Source organism: Berghia stephanieae, chromosome 2, assembly GCF_034508935.2.
Source record: "Berghia stephanieae isolate SIO BIC M18660-M18661 chromosome 2, UCSD_Bste_1.3, whole genome shotgun sequence".
NCBI lineage: Eukaryota > Metazoa > Mollusca > Gastropoda > Nudibranchia > Aeolidiidae > Berghia > Berghia stephanieae.
In genome coordinates this window covers 67,580,387-67,605,004 of record NC_088361.1, presented here as the reverse complement: position 1 = coordinate 67,605,004, position 24,618 = coordinate 67,580,387, and the positions used below count along the sequence as shown (strand labels likewise).

Genomic DNA, 24,618 nt, shown 5'->3' with positions numbered 1-24,618 from the left:
TTACTGCTCTATAGCTAGTTTATTAACAAGCTCATAAGCTATTGGCTATAAGACATATCTCTATTTTAATGATACAACGTTCATTTAAATATAACTTTCATATTAGGGAGTAGGCACTGGTGTAAGATAAAAACCTGAAAAAGTGTGTGTTAAACTTTCAAGGCAGGCTGATTTTTTTGGCGGGTGGGGGGGGGGGGGGTTCATTGTATTTTTCTGTCGTGTTTTGTCTGGCACTGTTTCATACACTTTTCCAGATTTAAATATAAGGAGACATTGACTGAGAGCTACTGCTGGAACTGTTTTCAACAGTATCACCCCAAGTTCACATATTTGTAGGTCAGGTAACCGAGCGCAGTTATGGACCGGTTTTAACATTGTTGTAATGGCCAATTTTTTTGCGTTTGCTGGGGAGTATTTCCATTACATTAATGGGGCCCATTACAATTGAGGTTATAAGACCGGCAACTAAGTACACGTCACTACCACCCTAACCTCCTTGCGATATTTTATGAGTCATGGTTTTAATAAGATGGTATGGGAGTTTGATATTCATTTCTGATAGGCGCCCCATAAAAGTTACATCTTCAGTTTTTGCCTCTGAAAGATCACTGGGTTAAATTTTTTTGGACTAATCCTGAATAATACGTAACCAGTGAATTTTTGACCAATCAAAACATGGGGCCCTCAAGCCCACTCTGACAAATATAGCTGATTGTTTACAACCAATATACTGAGTGAAGTCAACACCTCTCTGTACTTTGGTATTGTTTTAGGACCGTCAGTTGTGTGATTAGTTTATTAACTAGACTATAATGTTTAAGGTTAATAACATTTTTGTGTGTTGGTGCAAATAATATGGCGCGTAGAGCTCTCAAGATTGTTTTACTTAAACACACACCTCCGATTTTAGGTAATAGTGGTAATAGGTTTTCGGACAGACTGACGGAAGGGGCGTGGCTATAATCAAGGAGACCACCAAATAGATAGCACGTCTTCTCCAATATTTGTTTTTTTTGGATAAAGACAAAACTTTTTTTTATACCAAAAGGATCACCAAATTGCAAATAATCCTGAGGGTGACGCCATCCCAGATCCAATTATGCTGGAACAGCTGATGGTGAAATGTCAGACTAAGAAGATCCAACCCGGCGTCCAGACAAGACCTGCCTTCTCCTGGACCCACATCTCCACAATGAACACGAACTGAAGAACAACAGACAAGCCACCAAAATCCTTAACATTTTAGTTGACGGAAATACCCTGCCAGCAGACAGAAATCCAAAATACCTTAGTGTCACCCTCGATAGACATCTTAACTACAAAAAACATACTGAAGGAACCGCAAACAAAATTGCAAAAAGAAACTGCTTAGAAAATTAGCGGTGACCATATGGGGAGCAACACAAGTCAGAACGTCAGAATTAGCACTCTGCTATGGGTCGGAGGATACTGTGCTCTTATTTGGACAAAAATTCTCGACATCAAACTCCAAGAATCCATGCGCATAATAACAGGATGCCTAAAATAAATTTCAACACCGTGACTCCGAACTATAAGCGCAATCGCACAACCAGAACTCAGGCGAGAAGAAGCAACCCAATAATTAGTCCACAAACTGAAAGACCCTACCCTATTTACACCTTTAAAAACCAAATGAAGCTCCCAGAACATCACGACTCAAATCTAGAAATGCCTTATGCCTTTCAGAGCTAAAAAACTTCGATATTGGGGAAGCCTAGAGGGAATATTGGACAAATACCATGCCCACGGGAGGTGTGGTAATCAAAGACCCAACAGAGTCACATTCTCTCACCCTACTTAGGTTTAACATGAGTACCTGGTCGATAACAGCATTGTCTCTGTCCGAAAAAAATGTAGTATCGCCTTAAAGGCGTCATGTTCCGTCCTACATGTTAAAATTAATTCTTCTCCCGCTGTCTGGAATTCTTTACCATTGTGTTAGGAGCGGAGTTGTGGATTCCCAGTCATCTTTTAAAAAGAAATTAAAATCTCATCTTATGAGAAGCTCACTAGATTAAATAAAAAATCCTTTTAATAAGATATACTTTTGTTACATCAAAATTCTCTTGACATGATATTATAATTTCCCTTCATCTGCCATTATTGTTAAATGTCCTGATATGATTTTTATTCAATAATTCATGTTAACAGATATTTTTCGTCTCTGTATGCATATGCATGTTTTGGTGAATGTGTGTCTCTTTGTGAAGGTGTGTGTGTGTGTGTGTGTGTGTGTGTGTGTGTGTGTGTGCGCGCTTGTATAAATGGGTGTGTGTACAAACATGTTTCTAATGTTTTACAATTTTGTACAATTTTAGAGCTGTTTTGTCAACGGGATTGGGCTCTATACAAAGAAACTTTATTATTATTATTATTATTATTATTATTATTATTATTATTATTATTATTATTATTATTATTATTATTATTATTATTATTATTATTATTATTATTATTATTATCATTATTATTATTTGGACTCTTAGTATGCATTTTATTACTTTATATTATGTTATCATCGAATTCACGTGGTTTTTTATATGCCAGTTCTATATTTGTGTATGATACATAATGTGTTGATGTAAAGCGCCAGTGAGCAATTCTAAATTGGAACTATGCGCTATATAAATTCATTATTTATATTATTATTATAAAAAGCGATATTCTTTTCAATTTCGAAATACCACGTCATTCTAGCGATTCTACCAACATCATCACTTCCTCTAACCTAATTAAAGTGAGTGGTGAGGTTTGTCGAAAAATCAACAGCTGCCATTTAATTCAAAAATAAATACTCGTGCCAGAATCGCCATGTTTGTTCGTTGTCAAACAAGGATTTGAAAAAAATACCTTACAGCTAAACCAGGCATAAATATTTGTGATGAAAAGACATTACCAGCATTTCTAAAGACAAATATTTGAGCATTCCAATCTTTTAAAAAGAGAATAAATTCAGAACAAAAAAGAAAGAGAAGAAAAGGTAATCAAGAAAGAAAAGGAAGGCAGAAAAGAAAATAGATAAAACGATTAGACGAAGGATTAAACAGGGATAAAAATAGATTTTTAGAGATAAATATGAGCTTTAGACTGGTTTCAATTTTGTTGTAACATGGAACTATTGTGCTGCCATAATCTAAAAAAAGCCTACTATTTAAAAATTTTGGCCAGGAAAACTCGTCCTTCAAATATCGATCGATTAAAATGACCCCTGTTTAGTCAAAAACTCTTAAACCTGAGATTTCAAGGTGAAGTCTCAGGCTTGAAAGTTTTTGATAAGGCGAGGCGCCATCTTAAGCGATCGATATAATTTGAAGGACAATTTTTCTGGACAAAATTTATTTAATGAATTTTTTTCCTTATGACAGATTAAAATGACCCCTGCTTAGTCAAAAACTCTTAAACCCTATTGACAGAAGGGCTCACAGTTTTCACTAAAAAGACAGCAACAGCGACGTAAATCGGGCTTCAAATGAAACCGATGTCGATACATTGCTGTAACTGTTCTATTGATGAACATAAACAGGTCGGCGGTTATGACCTATTGAATAATGGTAGAAATAATGGTAGAAATAATTACAGTTTGAACAAAAGTAATCATGTGTGGAAGGTTTAAAAGGAGAGGATTACAAATTGGACATCTAGTTTAGAAGGCAACCAAGGCGTCAGTTCAAAACATACTAAACATTCATAAGGTAATTGTTGTATTTCATTGCTCGTGTGCTGCTATGTGGTCTAGTGGTATGACTTTCGCCTTCGGATCGGAAGATCCAGGGTTCGAGACCCGCTCTGGGCGGCGCAAAGTTGAGTCCTTGGAAAGGCTATTTGCTCACGTTCTCTCACCGTATTTAGTTTAAAAAAATGAGTTAACATCGCTGTCTCTGTCCGAAAAATTATAATATCGCCAAACAGAACAAACGTCATGACTCGTCTTAGGTGTTAAGTGTTGCTTTTAGTTAGGGACCCCTTGTAAAGCGCTTTGACCACGTTAATTGGATATTGCTATTTCCCTGAGAAGACAACAAATGATCTCTGTAAAGCAATTCAGTGATATATTAAGGAAGCAGGATCCTAGAAATGGCATTCAAAAGACATTTCTCAACTTTACTTGGTGTACTTTTATCAATACATTATATGGTAAGACATTTTTTTGGTTGAATATTTTTGGAATATGCAATTTAGGCATCCAAATGGCCGCCGTAAACAAAAAATAAGGGTATTTTTAAAAACAAGGTATCTTTTTAAATTTATGAATACAGTTGTTTCAAAATTTCAACAGAGCTCCTTTAGAACCCATTTCATGTCCTGAATTAAAATAATTGCATTTAATTTTAAAATATTAGTGTGATAGATGACATGTGCAAGTTGTACAATCCTGAGAAAAAAATGACCCTAATTACGTATACATGAGACCCACAGGTAGGAAAATATTGATTATAGAGAATTAGTTTTAGATGCAAGACATAATGTACTACCTTGGTAACTATCATGCAACGTTTCATGTTGATATCTTTAATAGTTAGTTCACAACTGTGATTAGTAGGGGGAATTAGGTCCAAATAACCCACGAATTGTGCAAATTTGGGTTGAAAGCATGAAAATTACATAGAATGAAAAATCCTGTAGTTTATGCTATAGATTAAAAAATTGTAAGGGCGGACAAAAATGTGTAGATCTATTTGTCAGGGGTAATCTTATTATACATTCGTTCACCAAATTCTCTATAGAATAAATACTAGGTCATATTTAGCGATTTTACAAGTTTTATTTTGGTTCTGAATGATATAGAAGACAAAAAGAACAACAACCCCCCCCCCCCAAATAATAATAAAAAAACAAGAACAAAACAAAAAAACAAAACAAAACAAAACAAAACAAAACAACATATCTAGACTAAATTGAAAATTTAAAAAAAAATGAAATATTCTAGTGACATCCCAGGATCCAACTACGGGCTTAAATGGGCAGCAGCTGCATTCCTTCAACGAGTCTCCCTTCTTCGTTATCATGTTGAAAAGTATGGCTCTGTATGTTATACAATCCTGCCAGGTTTGTTGTCGACATCAGCGATCATATCTCTCCAATCGTTTCTGTCATCAGCTCTTCAAGAAATCCACATCACTCTTGCGCCCACCTGTCACCCACTTATTGAGATCTCTAATATCTCTACCTTCATCTAAAGGGAATGATCTATATTATATTACTTTTCCATGCCTACTCGAGTCCTTTGTCACGTTGCAAAATATTCTCAAAATGACCTACAGAATAAAAAGTGTTCACAGTTTTCGAAATATCCACAATAATAGGTCATTTTGTTCAGTTTGACCCATAGGTATGTTTACAACTTTTATGAACAAAGCAGCGTGTTTACATTTAATAAGAAATATCCAATCTTTAGACAGCAGCAAATCAACAAAATAAATATGAAAACTGACAATGATTAATGTACTAAAATGTTTGCTTAGATAACGAAATAAACCAAATGTTTTACGAAAACAACCTGCTTAATACAGCGATTTTAAAGTGGTATTGAATGGATAAGTTGACACAACGATAAATATTTATTTCGTGCAAACTGGGCCAGTGTTCATCTTGACAGTAAAGTGCTGGATCGTGTTTTTTGGATTCTCGACTTCCTTTCAGTTTATTTTTTTCAATTGTATGTGTGTGTGTATGTACTTATGTGTGCGCGTACGTGTTTGTGTGTATGTGTGTGTGTGTGTGTGTGTGTGTGTGTGAGAGAGAGAGAGAGAGAGAGAGAAGGGGGGGGGGGGTGGGTTTTGTTATTAAATGTCGGATTAGAAATTCTCTCATTAATGTAATGTTCCCCAACAAGAAAGACATGCGGTGGCGGTGGCTTAGAGCATATATATATATATATATATATATATATATATATATATATATATATATATATATATATATATATATATATATAAAACAGTAGGCTTTATAATTGCTATTTCCCGAGTTGGTGATTGATGAAAAATTTGGGTGTCTAAGATTAGTGAAAAAGATAAAAGAGAAATATAATGAGGTAGCATTCACCTGTTGTTTTGTTTGCACGTGAATTTACACTTATTATTTTAGTATGTTCTAGGAGCTATTCGTGGTTGTATTTTTTTTTCTTGTTGCGTCGCAACAATGGCATACTATCTGAAAACAGTCAAACATGTTTGTCAAAAATGATGAACATAATATGTGACCTCCGCTACAATCTGATATTATGTCGAGGGGAACTAGGTGAATAAAATCGACTTTAAAGTCGCAGTTTGATCAAAGGTAGGACGTCTAGATTCTTAAACGTATTAGAAACACAACTTGTGTTAGCCATTGAATACATTTATTTTAAATAGTTATATTTTAAGTTAATCCAAACATAACACCGTTTTGAAACGATTGACCATTATATATATATATATATATATATATATATATATATATATATATATATATATAAAATCATGGCATGCTTCTCGTTAAAATATATAATAATTTTCATAATAAAGGGTGACACCTCTGAAATTCTAAATAAATTAAAATGGAATTGTTTCAGTTGTGTGACAGTCGAACCAACAACGAAAAAGCAAACGATCAAGATAATATCTGGTTTAAAATTTTAAAAAGCCATTATGATAGTAGTAGGACGATTATAGAATAGATAAAACTACACAGGAAATCAGTTTAATATTGAGGTAGCTCAAACGATATTCGACTTCCGGGGAAATTGTCAAGAAAAATAAATGTTTACAAAAAACCCACGAACAACAACAAATAAACAAAAAAAAAAAAAAAAAACAAAAAAAAAAACAAAAAACAAAAACAAAACAAAAAACGAAACAAACAAAACAAATGCCCAAACATTAAGGTCGCGGGTTCGAGCCCCCATCGCCGCCGCGAATTATTGCTTGATACGGCCAGGCGGAGTTGTCGTATCAGTAAGTTAGTGGGTTCCATCCTCCATCGCCGCCGCGACATTTTTATTCTCTATTGTCTTCTGGCACTTTCCTACTCACTTCAATTCTTGTCATTCTATTAACAACATATTCCAGGATGGTCCGGACAAAATGACGCATCTTCTCAAAGCAGGATTATGTCGGGATAAATCAAATGCTAAAACATCAAGTTATAGATGGGCAGATCAAAATTATGAAGTCTTGGTTTTTACCACTCTAAAATACTGTTTTTTGTTCTTCTTAATAAAACATAAACTCATCTGAAATCAGATATGTTTTTGCTATTAATTATATTTTCAGAACCTTACCCCCTTCCTACCCCAGATAGCTCAGTTGGTAGAGAACTCGCTTCACACGCAAAGGGACCGAGACCGATCCCGGGTGCAGTCGAGATTTTTTCTGACCCCCCCTCCCCTGTCCACCCAGCAGTGAATGGGTATCTGGGTATGTTAGATCCAGCTTAATGTACTATGCAATAGACTAGCGTCCTATCCAAAGGCTAGCAAGCAATTGCTATTGTCCGTTTCACGCTATAGAAACAGGGATAAACTCGGGCTCCATGGGCCTAATGGCTCTGAAGGACTACTTTGAAAAAATAAATCACCCCCCCCCCCCTGATAAAATGCCATTTTGAGGGGGAAGGTTACATAATATTTTCAATCTGGACTATGGATATAATGCTACACAGAAGGGACAACTTAAAAGTGCAGAGGGATAGAGAATAGAAAACGAAGGTAGAATTATATTGGAATAGAAACAGGCTCCGATCCCTTAGGGGTAGACTTTCCCCTGCCCTGAAGGATCTCACCACAACCAAAAACAACCTCATTAGTCTGTAAAATTAATATTAAATATTAATACATGTAAGCCACTATAGAGCAGGATTACGGTTTCTGGGACATGTGTGGAGAAGAGACGGAATAGAAAAGCTGGTAATATCTTGGATGATCGAAGGAAAGAGAGCTAGAGGAAGACAAAGAAATAACCCAAGAATGGCCAAATGTGACTTAAAAAGCAACACCGATTTCATGCGCACCGCAGAGGATCGTGATTCGTGATGACAGCTGACCGGCAACGTGCTCAAGAGCACAAGCCACGATGGGTGATGATGATGAAGCCACTTTAAAAGAATCATTCCACCAACTGAGAGTTTATTGCGTCTCCCTCAAGACATACAGGTCACTGCAGTCTAATGATTTGAATATCACATAATAGTAGACCTTGAACAACTTTCCTGGGCTTTTAAAAATGTGTTTTTGTTGTTGTATATTGAGAGAACGGATGGCAATCTATAGATAGTATGCGCTTGGCGTAGAAGCTTACAGCATTGTCATCCGGAAGTTAAACGGACCTATACACAAAACTATGTGTAACCTTAAACGTTTATATTCTGGTTAATACAGTTGAGTGAGAACTACTCATAAACGCGGATGGCAAAAAACAATAACAAAGTCTCGAGTGTTGATCTATCTATACTTATAGTCTCTCTCTCCTCTTGCAAATTAAATACGTAGTAAGTTATAATTGGAATGATTTCCACTTGTTTAACGATTCATAAACACCGAGATCTCGTCTCGGTACTAAAGAGAACAGGTGTCGATTGTAAAGGCGCCCAGAATAGAACCAATTAACGGCCAAACAGCAGGCCAGGGCAGGTAAATGTTGGTCATTGGTACAAATAATAGGTGTTACTGCCACGTTATCTGACTCCTGTCGGTCGCGGGCCGGTGATGTCTTATCTATCCCTTTCACACTCCTCTCCTTTTCGTGAAGTGTCTTGCTTCTGGTTGCCTTATCATTTATCTTTCTTAAGAACTCATACTTACTATTCATCCCTATATATAATTGGGCATAAGCATGCATGCTTTATTTAATTTGATCTGCTGCAGCTATTCGACAGTCGTGATGTGATGTTCGAAAAATAAGCAAAAATAACATCATACATGTATCGTAAATATTTAAATTTGTGATGAATCATCTCTAAACAGTGCTACCGGGATGAACGTGGTGCTGGAAATTAAATTTATAGCCACAGACATAAAACTAGCGATTTCTTTCTATTCGTTTTGGTGGAGCATATACGATTATTTCATTTCTTTCAATTTATTAAACGAAAATATTAAACAGCTATATTTGGTTTTGTAGTGTGACACTCGCCTTCGGATAGGAAGGTCCTGGGTTTGAGTACCTCTCCGAGCGGCGCATAGTTGAGTCCTTGGAAATAGGCTCTTTACTCACATTCTATCACTGCACTCAGGTGTAAAATGAGTACCTGGCCGCTAACAGCGTTGTATCTGCCGGAAATAATGTAATATTGCCTTACAGCCGTTATGTTACGTCCTATATTTTAAGTGTTGCTGTTGGCTAGGGACCCCTTGTAAAGCGCGTTGAGCACGTTACTTTTAGATATTGCGCTATATATCAGCTCATTTTTTTAATTTGAAGGACGAGTTTATTGACTAAAATGTTTTAACACGTTTTGTTTACAGAGCACGGCAGAATAAAAATTTAAAGCCGTTGGACAAATGGAATCCAAAGTTTATCCAAGTATCTGTAGCGTGAAACTGATAACAATTTCTTTTTCTTTGGACTCTCGTTGGTTCATCCACAAAGTGCGTTCCACTTGATCTGAATTAAACTCAGCATTCTTTGGGCAGGGAAGGTGAAGGGTGGGGGGGGGGGGGGGTTAAAACACATTATCGAATCAAACGATTCAATACTCAGGGTATCAATCATGTTCTCTCCGAATATTTTATCTATTCTTCCTGATAAATTCGTTATTGCTTTCATTTTCTGATATCTAAATTTCGCGTTTGACGTTACGTCTCAAGATACAGCTAGTCTAAAGACTGAACTTTCAAAATGTAAAAGAATATAATAAAGAACCTATAAATAAAACAACACATCAAAAACAAAACAAAACAAAATGTAACAGAACCCCCCCCCCCCCTCCAACAAAACAACAAAAAACAAACAAAAACAAAAAAACCCAAATCCGTTTGACCTATCAAATGTATCATCATAACGATTCAATCCGTTTGACCTCTCAAATGTATCATCATAACGGTTCAATCCGTTTGACCTCTCAAATGTATCGTCACAACGATTCAATCCGTTTGACCTCTGAAATGTATCATCGTAACGATTCAATCTCCTACCTTTTCAGTCACTGTAACTACCTTGATTTTCCATTTAATTGTCATCAGCTATGCAGTTTTCTCCATTATTCGGTTCACACCTCCCATCCCCACAATTTGATATAATGGTGTTGGAACAATGGTTAAAACTCATACAACCATGCTCTGACAAAAAAACTTTTTTTCATTTTGACCAAAATTTTTCACAACTTTAAGTTCGATGAACTAAAATAACTTTACTTTCAACTTGTCAAAAGTTCCTAAACCTAAGACTTGAAAATTTGAGATCTTTGGCTACAGTTTCTCTAGCGTTATATGGACAATAGCAATTGCGTATTAGTACTATTCTCCGGATAGGACGCCAGTCTATCGCAAAGTCTGCGGAGATATCGGGACCTCCTAGAGTCATCTTTAAATATCGCATGAAACAGATTATAGCAATCGCTTTGGATAAGACGATAGTCTATCGCAAGGTACTGTCCACCAGATGTAACAGATCCAGCTACCCAGTCACTGTTGGGTAAACAGGAGAGCCAGAAAAAAACTTGACATCACCCAGGTCGATTTCGGTCCCTTTGAATGTGTATCGAGTGCTCTACCAACTGAGTCCATTGGTAGTTGAAGTAAAAAAAAAAACTCAGGCAAAAGAAACAAATGAAATGAAACTCTAAGAGGAAAGACAGTTACAGTGAGCATAGCTACAATTACAGACGCAGATGGAGATGGCTATGACATGTTGCCCGACTGGAAGCAACTGTTTTGCCAAGAACTGCACTAGCTGGACGGCTGATGGCAAGGACGAAAAGACAGACTAGAAGAAACCAAGAGGCTGGTCAAACCTGGAATAATGTCGTTGTCCAGACAGCCCACAAACAAAAATGTTCCAGGCAGCCGACACTCACAAATGGAAGTCTTGGTAGATTCCTTATGCGCCCCGTAGTTCGATGAAGATTATGTAAGTAAGTAAAATAAACAAAAAACGTTTTGTCGGAATACAGAAATAGTATTGTTATTGAGCCGTAAAATTGTATCCAGTGAGGAAGGAAGGACACTTGGTGGAGACAGTAGGGATACAAAATACAAAGCGTCGCTACATGAATTATAAAAGCGAGAGTAATTAATTTGAACGGGAGGTAAAGGGGAGGGAATGGAGCTGTCGAGTAATTCAATCAATCAACCTTTCGACTCGCAACAAATAGGACATGTTTTGAAATAGCGTTTTGTTGGCATTTTTACAAAAGCTTCTATGCACCTACTGGTTATTGTTGGATGCCGTTGGTTAGGCATTTCATGAAAGAATATGGATTACCCGTTAAACAAATGGCTGATCTCAATAGGAATTACCCATGTTGTCCAAGAGAGTAAATCGAGGTTTAATATTCTTGTTGATGGAAAAATATATGCAATATTGGCCTGAAGCGGGGCTCGAATCTAGGGACTCCCCGGGTCACAGTGCAAAACCTAACCACTCCGCTATTAACTAATAGAAAATGTTGTGCAATTGGCACGCTTTCCATACAGATATTCAATAAATTGTCTCTGTATGTTTCATGCTACAAAAACCAAGATATAAACTCTGAATACCTGTGGTTCATGACTCGACAGATCATTCAACTTTATGTGAGACACTTTTGCTTATTTTTTCTGCAACATAAACTGTGCCCAAAATACAAATTTTTCTGCATAACGTTTACCACTGAAAATCTTTTAAATAAAATGTAACGAGAATTAGATTCAATAGCCTGATGTCACGTCGCCCAGCAACGGCGGAGTTTATCTGATTTCTATACCGTTAAACTGATACTGACAGTTGCTTGTCATCCTTTGGGTAGGACGCTAGTTTATTGCAAAGTACTTTCTGCTTGATATAATCAACCAATTACCCAATCACTGTGGGTGGACAGACGAGTCGGAAAAAAAATCTCGACTATAACGGAGATCAATTTGGTCTCTTCGTGCACGAAGCAGATTGTTGTACTAAGCTACCGAGATCCTGATGCGTCATCAGGTTTTAATTCGACTGTAAATTAACTTTGAACAAGACTGATAAAGTCAGTCTAGGCGATTATTAAACTTTGAAAATACTTTTGACAGTGTGGATAAACAAATAGTATGGAGCCCTGGAGAAAATAGTAGGTTTTATAGAATTATCCCTTGGTGACTTTTCCTGCCAAGTCATCAACCAAGGAAAACTCTTATCCGAAATCCAGGTTTCAATCGGAGTGAGACAAGGGTGACTTATGTCTCCTCTTCTCTTCTTGCTTGTGCTTGTCTGGACGAGTTCTTTTTGAAGTCGTTTTATTTATTTCTGTTCAATATCTTTTAAGTTAGTCTACTTGGTCTGCATATAGATCTAACAGGATTCGAACCAATGCTAATGGGTAAGTTTTTAATGCTCCAGATGGACATGGCAGATTTGTCACAAGGGGTGAAACAATTGTCACAGCCCGGTGTCGGAATTGTAATACACTGTGTCGGAATTGTCACAAATGGCTAGACCAATCTAAGCCCATAAATCAAGACCAAAAATAAATAAATTGTGATAAACAATTGAATGCACAGATCCTCTACATAAAATTAGATTTTTGGTGTTTACAACAAATGCAACAGCTATTTTATACAATTAATTCTAGACGATATACGGTCATCGGAATTTACTGAGCCGAGAGAGGTTATTTGGGTGTCTGATCTTAGTGCTTTGTAATAGTTTTGTTTGACGTATACTTATTTTTCAGGGAGATCTGATAACCTATAATTATATGCTCACTGTTGCAAAGGAAATACGTTCAAACTAACTCAAAGTATTGTCCATTACAACAATGGTTAACTCAGCTCATAATTGCCTTCGGCAATCAAACATGCAATATGTGTACGTCGGTTTGTTTCTTCCTGGGGAAAAACCTCACCATAGGTGGAATAGTGAAATAGCTTTATGGTCATCAACTTATGTTGTAACAACTTATGTTGTAACTATGTACAAGAAAAAGACATACTCACACAAAAATTAACGTTATGGCTATCAACAATGTTATAATTATGCATGTGAAAAAGAAAAGACGTAATCGCACAAAAGAGGGCCTATCTACTGATTATCAATAATGTTATAATTATACATCTGCTTTAGACGAAAGGCCCAGTAATTATTTCATGGTTATCAACGGTAGCATAGTTATGTACATGAAAAAGACGTAATCGCACAAGTCTTAAAGAGCTCAAGATACTCAGTTTCATGCTTACGGCTACGCGAGAAAGTCAATACTTGTCATGTCAAGGCACTGCTGCCTCAGTTTTCGATCGATACGATGGCCCGATGGCCCAATAGGGACCGTAGAAAACATTACTTGTGATAGGCATTCAAAGAATACATGGCTTTCTATCTGACATTACGATCTGTCGTTTGTTATGGAGTACATTTATCATTTTGTTACAATGTAATATAAATATTGAGGACTGGAATAAAAACAAATAAACATAAAATAACTAACGTTTCGAGTAAAAATCTTTTTTTCCCCACCAAATAAGAAATTAGAATGTCAAATTATAGCATCTATCTAGCGCGTATCCAGTGTTGATGACTGTTTTGCTCTAACCGGCGTCCATGACCCAGCATTACACTATCTTGTTCTGCAACAAATACAAGCGATGTTGGATCTGGTCAGTGACCGAGTGGATGACAAAATTATGGCCCCAACTTTGTGTCTTTAGGTAAGATACTATCAACTGATTGCCTCGCTCGACTCAGGTATCAATGAGTACATTTTTATGGAATTGTAAAAGTATTATTATAAAAAGGGTGGGGTACACAATAGCTCAGTTGGAAGAGCACTCTCTTCATATGCAAAGGGTCCTGAACCGAACACGGGTCTCTTGCGTTGCCAACCAGACGACCAGAATAAGCCACTGGACTTTTTTAAAAAATAAGAGTGAGCAGCGTATTATTGATCGGCTCTAAAACGACCTCTGCTCATTGCATTGCATGCATCAACTATTACATACAAAACAACATGGCTGATTCATACAGGATGTCATTGTTTGAATCGTTTCAATTTTAACCTGTATTGTATAATTCTGAGCTAAATAACATTTTGCTGGATGAATGCAGGTAGAATAGAAATTGAGAAAGTTCCGGTAAGGTTTCCGGAAACTCGACGATGTCAAAACAGTGGGGCAAACCAGAATGTTTATTATATAAAATAGACGCATTTACTTAGCGCATATACGAGGTTGGGCTGGAAAATGCCTTAACCATATTATCTACCCATACTACAATTATTTCTTTTTTTTCTTGAAGACCGTCATATTGATTCTTCGCGAAATACATGTTATCTAGTACGATTTATAACTGAGCTTTTTAATGACATAATCCATCTCTTCAGGGGAGATTGCGTGTGCCTGATATTCCCTACAGCAAAAGTATTTAAACAAAATAATATTATTAATAAATCATGAATATATTAAATGAAATTGATTCGACGGAGTTTTTCAAAATAGCGTTATCATATTGAAAACAATTTGTGTTGTTTAAGGACCATGATAGTATTGGTTGGTAACAATGATTCAAAAAGAAATAATGTACAGGTAGGGAAAGAAATGGCCAAGATTACAAATCTCGTATAAGAGATATGTTTAATTTGCATATTGACAGGCTGCAGTTCAATGTTGCCTTCGTTAATTTGCATCGGAAAGCGGAACATCCAATTAATATGGAAGACAGCTTTTGCTTCAAGCAGGGTGGTCAAAATATGAATATTATTTGAAGAAAGAGTTTTCTGGCCAAATTCTGAAATAGGTACGTGTTTTCTACAGTTTTCTACAGTTAACTAATTTAGGCATCGTTTATGTTTGTGTCAAGTTGACATTTTTGGGTTAAAAAAAGAGGCTACACGGTATAATAATAGTGCCTTAACATCCGTTACCTTCTATAACATTTATAAGGCCTGTACAATAATACAAGAAAAAGTATTGAAATACAAATAAAGATAAAAGGAAGAGAGAGAGAGAGAGAGAGAGAGAGAGAGAGAGAGAGAGAGAGAGAGAGAGAGAGAGAGAAGGAGAGAGAGAGAGAAAAAAAAGAGAGAAAGATATATATATATATATATATATATATATATATATATATAGAGAGAGAGAGAGAGAGAGAGAGAGATGTGCTGTACTCTCAGACAACGTTTATCGTTTAAATCAAGTATGATGGCTGATTCGAAGCTAGCTCGACTCAACCACCGATTCTTTTACTATCTAGATCTCAATTTGGTGAAGTGTGGTTGAATGAGTCAGTGGCGGTTCTAGCCTATTTACAGTGGTTGGGCAAAGAGGATTCGGTCATATATATATATATATATATATATATATATATATATATATATATATATATATATATATATATATATATATATGATATATATTTTTTATTTTTTTTTTTTGTTTTTTTTTAATAAAATTTTTTTTTGATTTTTTTTTTCGCCTTTAAACAAAAAATATTTCAACCAACAATAATCACATTCACAATGAAATGACAATACCAGTAGATTTTAATTCTTCCAAACGTAATCAAAAATGAATCACGAAAGAGAATACAACTAAAAAATAAAGCGACGAGACATAATGCGACAACACCTTGACAATACAAGTCCATTTCCTTCACTCGAAAAATTAAAGAGATGCTTTAATCCCTCAACGGCGATATTAATATTGCTTTTACATATTTCTGGTTTTCAGTAGTACGTAGTAACCTTAAAGTTTTCATGGAGAAGCAACAACAGCGATATGACTCGAGTTTCATTCAGAGCTCAAATTGCATAATTTTTACTGCTGTCTTGGTGGTCAGAATGATTGTGCCGGTGGTGGTAGTGGTTGGAATAGTGGTAGCGGTGGTGGTGGTGGTGGAGGAGGAGGAGGAAGACGAGGCGGTGAGGGGTAATTATGGTAGTGGTTTTGGTGGTGCTGTTGGTTAGAATGATAGTTGTGGAGACGATGACGGAAATTGTATGGTGATGTTGATATTGTTTTTATTTCTATTGTTGTACTTGTTGTTAATATTGTTGTTGTTGTTGTTAATGATGATGATGATGATGATGATGATGATGATGATGATGATGATGATGATGATGATGATTATGATGACAACGACGATGTCGTCGACAATGATGGTTACCATACGATATTACAAAATTTATTCAATCTTAGGCTTTCGCCAATTAATCATACAATTTGATGACCACATACATGAAAGTGGAAAATAATGGCAAATGGGACCAAACAATAAACTGATACCATTAATAACCACCAAAAAAAAAATACAACAATAGTAATACCACCAATACGTACAATAATAATAACAATAATAATAATAATAATAATAATAATAATAATAATAATAATAATAATAACAATAATAATAATAATAATAATAATAATAATAATAATAATAATAATAATAATAATAATATTAATAATAATAATAATAATAATAATAATAATAATAATAATAATAATAATAATATTACCATCATCATTACTACTACCACCACCGCTACCACTATACCACCATCACCATCATTATTACGTTTCCAATTATTTTTTCTCGTTTTTTAAAATTTGATATCTATCAAAACAGACGAAAATTCCGGTGATTTTTTTAAAGGGTAGTTAAAATGTCTACGATTTTATTAGCCCTGAAAACTACGATTTTTATTTTCCTATCTAAAGTAGGCAGGTCTGCTATGACAAGTATCAGTATCAGTTCCATAGTCAAAATAAGACAAACAAAAACAACGTTTATTTAATATTAGGCTTTCGCCAATACTTCATACAATATAATTAAGACAAAATAATGTTACCAATCTCTCCTCATGTATTCGTTTGACTATCGTCACAATAATTACCGTGTTATCTTTGCTCCTTACCCAACCAATCCCTTGCTTCCCGCCTCTTCATCGCGAACCATCTTATGTATGTATTAGCTTCAGGACGGGCAAGTACGGAATCTGCCCACCCTTCCGTATTTCCTCTATAACTTAGAATTCAACTATCTCCTTACTCAGAAGAGTATTTCTCGTATACTAATTCAATTGTTGAGAAAACCAAAATGGTGGTTGTATTTTATTTATTTATTTTGTCGTGACTTTTGAATAAAAGTGTTTTGTTTTATTAGAGGGAATACAATAGAAAATTACATTGTTTTGCAAAATTATTTTGTCTGGCGATAAAAATACAGCGGTAATTACTTTAAGAATAATAAAAAAAAAGAATTAACAAATTAATTTGTTAAAAAACAAAACAAAAAACAACAACAAAAAACAACAACAACAACAACAAACAAATAAGAAAACAATTTAAATAAATGAGTTTTGAGAAACACTAAAGAAAACGAGGGGAAAAAAAAGAAATAATTTAAATGGATAAACAAATATATTAAAACAACACAAACTAATACTAAATTGATATAATATTAGTAAATTAATAAATTTAATTCAATACTGGAACCTTCCCAGCACAAGTAAGGCAATAAATAAGAAAAAGTTCGTTTGCCAAAATCTCTATTTAGTGTACACTGGTTAATAAGGTGGGCTCATTTGAATTAGCCCGACCTAGTACTAGAGAGGCCAGACAGCAAAATCACCGTCAGGCGACGTGACGATGAGATGACGATGTGGGCGGAGTGGAGTGGAGTGGTTGGGGGGGGGGGGGGGGGGTGATAAAAAGAACAGGAGCGTATCCTGGTTTATGTATTACGGGATGCATGGTGATTCGCAATCTATCAAAAATACACACAAATTGATTTCAGTACAAAGTATCAATTTTAAGTAGTAACTTTTGAAATTATCTAATTTAGATTTGATTATTTCGGACCTGGTAATACAGCATATAACTTGAAAAAACAGGCTGGTATTTGCCCACCCTGCCCATTATTACCAGCCGTCCCTGGAATGAGTATAAGCAAACAAGCTGGAACGAGTATAATCTTTGATTTAAAAAGTAGAGTGATCCATGTTAAAACGGAATAAATGGCTATCTTCTAAACAGTTCAACTATGGAGGGCAAAATCTAGGCATGCTGCAATAGGGAACAAAAATGTGATGTAAAAAAAAACTGGTTCCAATCTCATTGGAATCTTATCTTTGAAATATCGTTAAAAAAAAAAAATTCTGTTCTTGATTACAATGCTTTTTAGTTTTGTCTCTATGCGTTTAAATCCATACTAGCTTAATCATGACGGAACCAACAAAGTCTAGTTCAAAATCACTCAAAACATCTGATATTTTAGCTCATTGTTCTCTCGATAAACCGACTGTCCCTTTAGGGAGACTAAATATAGTGAATTTGGTAAATAGCTTGAATATTTTCGGATAAGATAATCCACATGTTTACATGACAGATAAGTTGGATTACCTCTGTCCAGCAGATAAAATTGTAAATTGTTATTGCAGATAATTCTTCACAAACAAAGAGATGATTTGTTCATTTCAAGGCATGTTTCACGAATATCTGACAAGGCAAGGTACCGTTGCTCTTTGTTTACAAACAGTTGGGCAACCTCTGGCCATGTGGTGTTACTAAAATTAGTTTATCCATAAAAGGTATATTGATGTCATGCGTTCAGCTAAACTATTCACAACATCCGCATGCCGGATATAACCTACCAACACACAATACTCTGTGTAACCTTAAATGTTTATAGTCTGATGATAGTATTTAGTGAGAACAAATGATAAAGATGGCTGGCGAAAAACAACAACAAAGAGCTGAGCGACGTAAATTTCGATCCAACTATAGCATCATCATTGAAACATCACTACTGTATTCTAATTCTAGTGTTATACTCTAAAGGCAACCATTCTTTTTTCGAACAGCATTCATCTAAGGTCAGGAATTCCCGTCCTTTATGCCCATTTATAACACGAGTCATTCTCGGCATTGACAAACTCCTGAATCATACTTGAACTCTCACCGGTGCTTTGGCTTCTAACAAACCTTTCAGTTGAAGCTGACGAGAGAAGTCAGTCGCCTCAATTTGTCGATGTCAACGGCTTAAACTGTCTTTACCGTTCTTCCGCTTAGTTGCAAACATCCACTCGACAACTTCTCACTTTTCACACAGCTCTTAAATGTGACCCACCGCTACAAAACGGTATTATGTCGGAGTGGTCTAGATGAGAAAATTGACTTTCTGCGGACCTGCCTACTACCACTACAAAAAATTCGTAAAATTACGAAATTTTGGCTTCACTTTCTAAACTCCCTGCGCATCTCTAAGTCATTAAAATCTATTGAAAATTAAAGTTGATGTCAGACTACATAATTTAAAGGATTTTAAAGTGTTATTAATTTAATCCCTGTGAAGGTAAATTGTTGATCTATACAGTCAAGTATAGCGGCTTTTATTTTCATCTCCTAAATACTACGAATTTTAACTTTTCAAGGAGGCAGGTCTCCTAGACACTAAAAATTATCAGAATGAGAAAACTTCCGCTTTTTAAAGTGGAAGAACAAAAGAAAAAAAAACATTTGAAACGACATGGTCACAAACAGTTAATCGTTTTCTCAGAAATCGCACAGTTTTGCAGAGTACATTGCTTGATGGAAGTTAATTCAACAGATTTAGAGATAAGATAAACGTCACTCACGTCAAACCGGGGACCATGTAACATAAAATGGAGATCTATCTTCTCGAGAAAATAAAGAGGAGAATAGGAACTGGACAGATACAGATAACATAATATCATAATCAAAGAAAAAACTGTCACGATCTGCAGTATTCCAAAACTAAACACTTCTTCTTCTTCTTCTTCTTCTTCTTCTTCTTCTTCTTCTTCTTCTTCTTCTTCTTCTTCTTCTTCTTCTTCTTCTTCTTCTTCTTCTTCTTCTTCTTCTTCTTCTTCTTCTTCTTCTTCTTCGGCTCCTTCTTCTTTTCTTTTTCTTCTTCTTCGTCTTCTTCCTGTTCTCTTTCTTGTTCTTCTTGTTCTTCTTCTGGTTCTTCTTTTTGTTCTTGTTGTTGTTGTTGTTGTTGTTGTTGTTGTTCTTCTTCTTCTTCTTCTTCTTCTTCTTCTTCTTCTTCTTCAGATAAACCAACTGATTCAGACTTAAGTCCACAGTGAATCAATATTTAATTTTGAAAATGTACGTTATGTTTTGCCATCTACAGTCGACTTTGAGTGAAAAATAAGAAAAATAAGAAGCAGACGAAAAGATAATTTTAAAAGGAAAATACACGGAAGAATTATAATCGCTTGATAAGCATTTCCTTGAACGAGTTTTATCAGGGAGAAAAAGAAGGAGAAAGAGAAAGAGAAAGAGAGAAAGACAGAAAGATATATATATATATATATATATATATATATATATATATATATATAGAGAGAGAGAGAGAGAGAGAAAGAGAGGGACAGACAGACAGACAGACAGAGAGTGTGATAGGGAGAGAAAGAGAGGGATAGAATGATGCTTAAATATACACATAAATAAACGGATAGATAGATAGATAGATAGATAAATATATAGATAATTATATATATATATATATATATATATATATATATATATATATATATATATATAGATAAACATGTTGATTAGATAGATAGATTGAAAGATAGAGGAATGGATAAATGGATAGATGTATAGATAGCTAGGTAGATGGATAAATATTTGGATAGACTAAAAGAAAGACAGAAGACAGACAATCACGCTGATACACATAACCAATAGGCGAAGTAAAAGGAGAAGAAAAAAAAAAAAACAAAACAAAAAAATAGTCGAGCACTCTAAAGTGCTGTCTGTCTTTTTTCCCCTTCTTTTTCTAATGGTTATGGAAATGTGCTTGTTCCAAGACATCGATTACGTGCATGATGGCGTTGAAAATGATATTAAGTAATAGCAATAAATGATGATGAGCTAGTTAACTCATTTGCAAGTGCTCAAAGTTGATTATGATATGATATAAAGACAAATGGCAAAAGAAAGTTAAAAAATACGAATAATAAAGGATAGCTTGTAACACAAATTATGTATCTTACACGCTCAAAGACAACTAACTGCGCATGCGGAGCTTCAATAAATAAACAATCAAGAGAAGCTAAATTCAATTTTGGTAAAATCAGGTCCTGTGGATGTAAGTGCAATGCCTTTTTTCTTTTATTGCAATGCCTTTTCTATTCAAAATCTCGCAGCTCCCTGTCTCCAATGAGGAGCAGAAAAATGGAATAACTACTTCACTACAATGTCAATAATAAAAATAATAATAATAATAATAATAATAATAATAATAATAATAATAATAATAATAATAATAATAATAATAATAATAATAATAATAATAATAATAATAATAATAATAATAATAATAATGATAACAACAATAATAATAATATTAATACTAATAATAATAAAAATATTACTTCAACTACTACTACTACTACTTCTACTACTACTACTACTACTACCACTACTACTACTACTACTACTACTACTACTACTACTACTACTACTACTACTACTACTACTACTACTACTACTACTACTACTGATAATAATAATAATAATAATAATAATAATAATAATAATAATAACAATAATAATAATAATAATAATAATAATAATAATAATAATAATAATAATAATAATAATAATAATAATAATAATAATAATACTGATAAGTAATAACTTTGAAGATTGTATAGATTTAAACTAAAATTTTGCAATTGCAATATTTGAAGACAGATCTAGTGGAGTATTAAGTAGCTGCTTACTTCGGATTCCCGTCACTATTTTCCCCAATTATCACATCCAGGTTTCTTATGAATAATTGTTTAAATTTTTTGTTAATTTACAACATACTTGATGATGGTTTTTGTTTGTTGAAAATTCTATTTTTTGATTTATGTTTTGCATTTCCAAATCGTCTAAGATAAGCTTTGAGCATTGAATCTTGCCATAGAAACCGGGATTAATCCCGCTCCATTGACCTTATGACTCTGAAGGACCACACACTTGAAATAGTTTACTCCGTACAACAGATGTTTGTTCTGTAGAATATCAATAAGACATTATTAGATGTTCAATATAATCCAGGGCGATTGCCAGTCAACGTGTTTAGTATGATCATGTAATTGTGAAATATTTTGTGGCGACTCTGAGAATAAGAGCTCATACAATAGCTTTAATAACAGCCCAGTATTTAGTGTAATGACACCTGAGCCATAAATTATATATATATATATATATATATATATATATATATATATATATATATATATATATATATAAAAAAGAAAAATAAGCAGTGAAAGAGCATACCTATAGATCAATAATGTCAGCTCGAGCAACTTTCGACTAGCCTAAAAATTACAATCCATAACACTCTTCGAAGTTAGTAAATTAACTGTTTCTATTGTTCATAATGTCTGGATTAAATCGTAGAATTTTGAAAAAGACTAATGTTATTGTGTGAGCTTGACTAAGAAACTCACAACATTGCCATCCGGAAATGTAACGGACCAACACACACAAATATTGTGTAACCTTGAACGTTTATAGTCTGATTATTATAGTTTAGTGAGAATTATAAACATGGATGGCAAAAAACAATAACAAAGACCTGAGTGACTTCAATTCGTATCGTATCGTATTGTTTTAGAGGTAATAGGTTCTAAAGCCCTTTAAATGCTCTGTGTCACTGTTATGCATCGATACGATTTATCAATTATATTATTAGTATTCAATGTCAATTAATTGATAATATTGAGAATTAAATATCTATACAAATAAGTGTCATATTTAATTCGTAGTATAATTTTCTCTATTTACATTCCTTGGCATGTCCGACTTGTACATTCTAGTTTCAAATACGTGTTATATAAAAGATAATAATATCCAATATCATGTTATATTATTCGTCAAAATCAAATATAATGTTGGTAAGATCTTTATCAATGGCATTCTTAAAGTTATTAATTGAATAAGAATTTTTTGTCTCAAACTTTAGATTCCTCCAAACTGTCACAGTCCTTTGCATTAGATTATTTTTCCTTATTGACGAATTACATCTTTCAACAAATATATTAAACTTATCTCCCCCCAGTGTTTGTAACATGCGAATAATTTAAAAAATCATTATAATCTATTTTGCAAGCTAGAACCATGCACGAGTCTATATATCTATATGAATAAGATACCTCTTATTCTACGATATTTTAGTGAAGGAAAAGTTAAATACTTTAATCTTTCTAAATAGGATAGATGTCGAATGTCAGGTAAAAGTCTCGTTCTATCTATATGTTTCATTTAATTTGATTTAATTTGATCTATTTAACTTAAACATCAACGAACATTTCACTCATATAAACATCACACACAGCTAAGATACACGAGCATTTTCAGTGTAATGGTAATAACTTTGGAGCCGTTGAAATGTTCAGGCTTCATTGTCCCCACTGGATTATGTAAAGTATTCATAATAATTTCGATAACAATGCAAATATAAAGATCGTCTCCTAACAAAAAGTTTTTTTCTGTTGGAATGGTTGTTATCGATTATAATATCTGACAAACAAATAAACCATATCTATGCAAGCTGTTGTCATCGTATTGCTATACCGCTTATTTGATAGGGAATTGAGTGGAATGTGGACGCTCTTCCACATTATTACTACCACTATAAAATAGTTATGATAATGATGCGAAGATAATGATAATAACAAAAGCGATAATAACTAATAATAATAGGAGAGAGAAGTCATGACGTCACACCTTCTACTCTTCCGGTTCTAAACTCCGTGGGAGTGTGCATATTGCCAGTCCTTCGGAGGGCTTTTAATGAATATGTTACATATTGAATCATAAGGTGACAACTATTATAGTAGAAGGATTGATGTATAGGCGGATTCTTAGGATTATGGGGTGTAAAAGAGGGAGCATGGATGATCTTATTGACGACCAGCATTTATTTAGACTAGAAAATAAGAAGCCATCACTCTGAAAGGAAAACTGCTGGTTTTACACTTTCAATGAGATTGGAACCAGTTTTTTTGACATCACATTTGTTCCCTAGTGATATTTTAGAAAACATGGGAAAAATAGCTTCTTGATATAAATTCTAAATATAATTTATATTTGTCATATCACTCGTATTATATATATATGTGTGTGTGTGTATTTACATAAGCAAATTTTGCATTTTTACTCGTAGATTTTATAACATTTTCAGTAACACATATTTTTTGTATCAGAATAAAGAAATGGCGCGTTCCTAACACTCGTATTTATTTGGTGTCAACAAATATACAATTCAAACTGGAGCACAAATGACAACTGTTATTGAGACTTTGAAGACTACGGTATTCGAGCGTTGTTTACAATCATACAACATAATGGTATTGCTTGTAATCATTATGATGATGATGATGATGATGTTGATGATGACAATAATAGTAAAATGAAAAATGATGATGATGGTGATGATGATGATGATGATGATGATGATGATGATGATGATGATGATGATGTTGATG

General features: G+C 34.3%; 2 long non-coding RNA genes across 2 annotated transcripts in view; both read right to left on the bottom strand.

Annotated features, from left to right (window-relative positions):
* The window catches only part of LOC144965381 (uncharacterized), a 36,375-nt gene that overhangs the window by 9,837 nt on the left and 1,920 nt on the right, over positions 1–24,618 (bottom strand). The gene's annotated exons all lie outside the window — the stretch shown is intronic.
* Positions 21,806–23,476, bottom strand: LOC144965382 (uncharacterized). Its single transcript, XR_013644010.1, has 3 exons — positions 23,464–23,476; positions 22,406–22,646; positions 21,806–22,134 (listed from the first exon to the last, which is right to left on the bottom strand). It is a non-coding gene; the product is annotated as an uncharacterized LOC144965382 (long non-coding RNA).